Raw genomic sequence first — 6,000 nt, forward strand, 5'->3', positions numbered from 1 at the left:
ATGTGTTTAAATGTCTATGTAGTTTGTGGTTTTCCCATTAGTGATACTTCTGTGAATAAATAGCCATTGCACTCTTTGTGAAAGAATGGCTAGCCTTAAGCGTGCTGTATTGTGTTTTCTGAGTGTATAACCTCCCTTCTGTATATGTCTGGAATGAGCTCAATGTGTTTGTTTGTGTTTTTTTTGCTGTCATCAGTCTGTTATGCAAAATATTGAATTAATATTAAATAAAAATGTAATAAAAATCCAGAAATGAACCCGTATGATATTCTAAATAACTCCATGTTACTATTACATTGATACAGTAGGCAACTATGCACATGTACAAACTGCTAATGCTTAAAAGATGAAATTAGAATTCATATTCAATAGGAATAAAATAGGCCTCAAAAACGAAATTGTGTGTTTTGCAATAAATAAACAATTATACAACGTTACAGCATTTTCCTTAGATACATTGTGGTAGATATAAACAGGCAAAAACATCATCTGAGTACATTTTATGTTGCTGAACTAAACACATATTATAGAACATGCATTGAAATGCCTCAGTTTTAAATAAACTGCCACCCCAAAAAGCATTCCAACAGCTGTTTTTTAACTGCCGCTTGTAGGAGGGTGGATACCTGACTATGGTTACCCCCAACTTTTTGCCTGGTGTTTTGCTGGTTTTCCGATTTAGTTGACCTGGGACCCTGCTATTCAGGGCCCCAGGCCTACTGCTCTCTCTGTAAAATGGATTCCATGTACCTAAGGTACATATCTAATTGGGTACTGAGTCACCTTATCAGTCCCTGTACAGTATACCTGAGGTATCCAGGGCATAGGTGAACCCAGGGCCTACCAGGGGCTGCAGCATGTATTATGCCACCCCTGGCTGGCCATCCAAATCTGACACAACTGGCTGCACGACAGCTGGGGCAAGGTGGTGTAATCACCCTTTGCTTTAGATATAGTATTCCTATATCTAACCCTAAAATGGACACATGTATTTCTATCAGTCACTCCTATGGCAGGCCTTAACAATCCTGAAGGCAGAGTGCTTGGAATGATGTGAGATGGTGCTCTGGCATGAGCTGAGCCCGTCTGCAGCTTGCGGAACCAAGTCCTAATAGCTGTTCCATGATAACGCGTACCATATACTCTTAAGTGCATTATAATCCTCGCGGTTATTTGCTATCTTTGGTATCGCTTTATCAAAACATGTCGAGTAAGGTGTCATACGAATTGGAAAACTAACCCATCGCCAGTTCTGGGTCCTTCTAGAGGGACACGACATGTATGTAACTGTGAACCCCGGTTAAAGCTAACTCGAGCCTCAGCATCACAAAATGGATGCTGCCACCACAGACACAAGTCTGACCTCCTGCTGCTGGGAGTCATTCCTGCGAGGAGAGCTTGGACAAAGGGTTTCCTGTCAGGGGCGGTGCTAGCACCATCCCAGACAGGGTTTTGTGTATCCCAGGTAGACAGGGCTGAGAGGAAGGTGACTGCAAGTGGCACCCCGGTGCTCACTATGCATCTGCCGGCTTAAACCAGTTCCAGGGGCACACCAGCCCCTTAGCTGGGGAAAGTCCGGACAAGGGAGAGGGGTGTAACCCCCCCCCCTCCTGGTCCTACCCATGGGCAGGACCTAGTCGCGTGCCAGCCCCTTTTTCTTGAATAAAGGTAGGAGCAGGCCCCCTTCCCAAATTGGATAATTCTGAATCTTGATGACTTTCCACGAAAGAACTCTTGAACCTTTCTGAAGACTCTCCCTTGTGGCCACCCTGCACCAGCGGGCACCATCTAAGCGCATGCGGTTTGCTGCAAGTCCATCCTCCGGATAAAGACTGCCCAGCTCGACAAGACCCGGATTCCCTGGCACCTCCGACCTCTACCTGCATCATCAGCCACGCTGAGATTCGTGGGTGTGACGGGACCTGAAGGGACCGGCCATCTTCAAGACTGCACAACGCTTATCCAGCACGACCGCCGAGGGATCCTCGAGTGAGTGCTTTGGGGTTTGAGAAGCCCTAACCCTGAGCAGCTCCAGCACCGAAGTCCAGCCCCCCAGCATCCACGAGATCTGCGTGGGGCCCTTCTGCTCTTTGCTGCTCACCGCGTTGTCTGGCTACTTGCCTGCTGGCTTGTGGCCCTCCTGACGACAAACCACAACACTTCCATCGCTGGTCTGGTTGCTCCAGACTGGCCCTTGCTCCCCTCCAACAGAGGAGCACCCCAGACCCTCCTGGTCCACTCCAGACGCCATCTTGTGTCCACCGCATGGGCTTGCCTTTGCCAAGGTTTGTTGCCCCAATCCTGGGTCCAGCATCGCCGAAAGCATACACCTTCGTGGGACAGCTCGCACCTCCATCCTGGTCGCCGACAACGCCTCCTGGTCCGAGAGACTGCAGAGCCCAGCGTCGCCCACTCACCTGGTCGAGGTGACTTCATCCGGTGCCATCCTGGTGCCCATATGATCACTGGCTAGTGATTAAGAACTGAGTCCCCTCTGCTTTCAGGTCATCTCCATCTTCGATCCAGGCTTGGATCACATCGAACTTCATCACTGGTCGCCTGCCAGCAACTTCTTCTTTCAGGCTCCATAGACTGTAACGAGGATTACCGACGTCTTTTGAACCCTATGCAGCCGCAGCCCCTGGGCTAGGTAACTTGAGTATTTCGGTGCTCCAACATAGGTTCACTATCTAAGTGTCCAGATCCTTTTTCGTTTTCAGCCTAGCTAGTCGGATTCGTCCGTTAACACTAACTTTACGAAATCTAGCATCCATAGACTTTGTCCCGCATCCCGCGTGAGAGTGCACACTCTGCACCCGATCTCCCTAGGCCTCCTGCTCCTAACCTGAAGGTTCAGTAGTGTAGTCCTAGTGATCCTAAAGCCTCTGGATCTTGTTACTTACCTGCTAGTATTTTGCATTCCACTTTTGTAGTATATGGTTTTTCGTGCCCCTTGGGCATTTGTGTAAATTGTGCGACTTAAAGTATTTTCGTGAGAGTTTTGTTGTGTGCTTAGCTCCCTGACTCATAAAGAGATCAGGGGAGACTTGTTATAAATAAATATCCTTTTATTTTCATAACAACTTGTGTGGTGTCCTTTCACTTGGTGTTCAAGGGGTATATGTGATGGTATAACAGCTTAGGCTTATGAATAAATGTGTCTAAACATGATAGGCAAGGGATGCAGTTTGCTTTTCATATGTGGAATTATCAAAATGCTTGGTTTTATAAAATAAAATAAAAAAAATTATGGAAAAAAATGTATTAAAAAAATAAGTGCTTTTAAATTTGTTTTTTAATATTTATAAAGCTTAATGCTCATACTGTGACCTCCAAGCATCAAAATTAAATTTAAGTTGTGTTGTACCGCATAATGAGGAAACTTGCATGTGAAATTTCACTTTGCGCAGAGATAAAAAGAGATTAAAAAAAACTCATTTTTATAAGGGTATACATGAGATATTTCTAATTCCCAAATCCGGAATGTGTAGTGAACATTCTGAGGATGACTACTATTCAAAAAAATTATAGGATATTCATTTTTAAGTGCCCCAAATATCAAAGTCGAAATTGGGCAAAATTCACTAATTTGAAAACAAATTCTGCCATTCAGAGCAGCTTTTAAACTGCCTTGGGCTTCAGTAAAAGCATACATTTAGGTATAATACAAACAGCTGACTTCTATATCATTAGACAAGTATTCTGCATACTGCTTATAAATGAAAATATGTATAAAACCAGCAGAAGTTATTATTTTACCTCTAAACTGGCAAACAGGGGAATGGGTGTGGTTTCCAGCTTTCTGTCTCTAGGCTAGAACAAATGATAATTCTGTTTGTGATAATAGTCATTATTATCTCCCTCTATCTGTATGTTAATTAGGATCCAATGCTTTGTTCCCTTTGTATTCGTGCATATACCTCATATGTACCCGCCTAATGAAATGTTTAGAATGGAAAATGCCCACCTAGCAATGTATTAGGATATTGATACATTTATTAAAATTAATGTGCAAATATTTTCTATGTTTCTACTGGATCATAGAATGTTAAAGAATGCAGGGATTTGTTAGCATGAGCTGAAATCCATTTTTGTATTTGGCAGCCATTTTAGTTAGCCATGTGCTCGCCATGTGCTGTTTCTCTCATCAGAACCTTGCACGTGCTCGGAAGGGCTTAGCTAGTAGAATGCACCTACTCCTCTTGGATAACTACATTTCATTTTTCTGAAGGTCCTCACTCACCAACCTGGTTGGTGACATGCTTCATCATCGGGCCCCACCAGGAGTGGCCAAATGCCACCCTGGTGTGCTGCTGCGCCAGATTACTGCGGAGCTGGTTCATTGAATAGTGAAGAGTGATGAAAGTGAATTTAAAAATGCCCAATTGTGTCAAAAAAAATCTTTATTCATTTTGCCAATTGAACAGGGTTAAAAACAAAAGTGTAGGGTAAAGGATCAAATTATACGTCAATATTTATCCCAAGAGTGTTGGTCAACATGTTTCTGCCATGAATGAACAGTTTGTCAGGCTTTCGTCAGGACCAGTGTAGTGTGTAGAGGACCCCGCCGGTATGGGCACGCTAAAGCCCATCCTAACCTGGGGTTACTAGTGTTAAAAATTGTCAAAAAACACTTGAAAGATTTCCTCAAATTCGGAGAGAAACCGAGTTTATTCTAAACAACAGAGGGACAGACAAACATAAAAAAAGACAGAGAGAAAAAAAGAACCGTATGGTTATTTCAATATGTCCGTATTGAATGTCCTTTAGAAAGTAACATGCTCCAGTTCTCAGCGGAGTACTCTTGAGGCTCTAACAAGGGATACAAGTGTTGAAATTAGTGTACTCCTGCTCCTATTTAATTTAAGGATCCCATCACAATTCACAGGATCTCAAAACCTCGATAATTTGAGTGATGTAAGTGCTTAAAATAATGAATACAACTCGTGGACAAAGCGTTGATTATCAATGCCCATTAGAAACTACTCGTTTAAAACTACTGACTAATACGTTTACTACAGAAATGCCGGTTCCGAATGGTGCTGTAACGGGCAAAATACAAGAAGATCAAGGTACATATTTCTTACAAAAGGTGGGACACTACGTGCACCATGGGTTTCGGGAGGGGGTGATGGCAGCTTTGCACACCCTATGAGGCAAAAAACACAACAGGAGAGATGGACATAAATAAATATTCCCGAAAGTGTACTTATCTGCTGCATGTATCAGGCGCTACTTACGCCCTTTCTGCCAAGCACCCGTTTGGAACCTGGACGTGACCTCTCTGACCGGACCCGAAAGTGTGTCTGCGGTGAAGAGAGCTGGGTTAATAAAGCTTACTGAAAGTGGGAAAGCACCCGTATGCTTGTGGAGCTCAAGGTATGCGTGGCCAAGCACATAGTACAACCTAACTCTGCTGCAGACATCATCGGATTGGATGAAAAGGTAAAACAGAGCACCAGGGGCTGCACACGTCACTGGCCTAGTCGTAACACGGTGCTGCTAGAGAGGTGAGTCTTACAGAACCACTCATTGGTCTGTATCGAGTGAAAGATTAAAAACACCACCCTTATTGGTGGACAGGGGCTGATTCATCATAAGCGTTACCAAGGAGACGGATGTACGCCGGAATTAGTGATTAAACAGCGAAAGTGCTATTTATGCCTACATGTGTTAAAACGGAGCCTCATTTGAGATTCGACTGCACAAAGTCTACTAGGACCAAGAACTAAATGATTAAGCTATTGGACTATTGTGCACATAGTTGACATTCTTCAATAATTGTTTCATCACGCATTTTTGTATGTATGTTTTAATGTATATCAGTCCTGCACAAATGTTCGTGTTCTGTACTGTATATGTTCAATGTTCGCTTGGACAGCACAACTAATGTTTGGAAACAATTAAAAAAGCAAGAAAGTATATGACTAAAACTTTACTTTCGCTATCATTGTGTTCAGTGTTTTTGTGTTTGCCTTAGGTATAAGTACCACTGTATAT

Source organism: Lissotriton vulgaris, chromosome 1_2, assembly GCF_964263255.1.
Source record: "Lissotriton vulgaris chromosome 1_2, aLisVul1.2, whole genome shotgun sequence".
NCBI lineage: Eukaryota > Metazoa > Chordata > Amphibia > Caudata > Salamandridae > Lissotriton > Lissotriton vulgaris.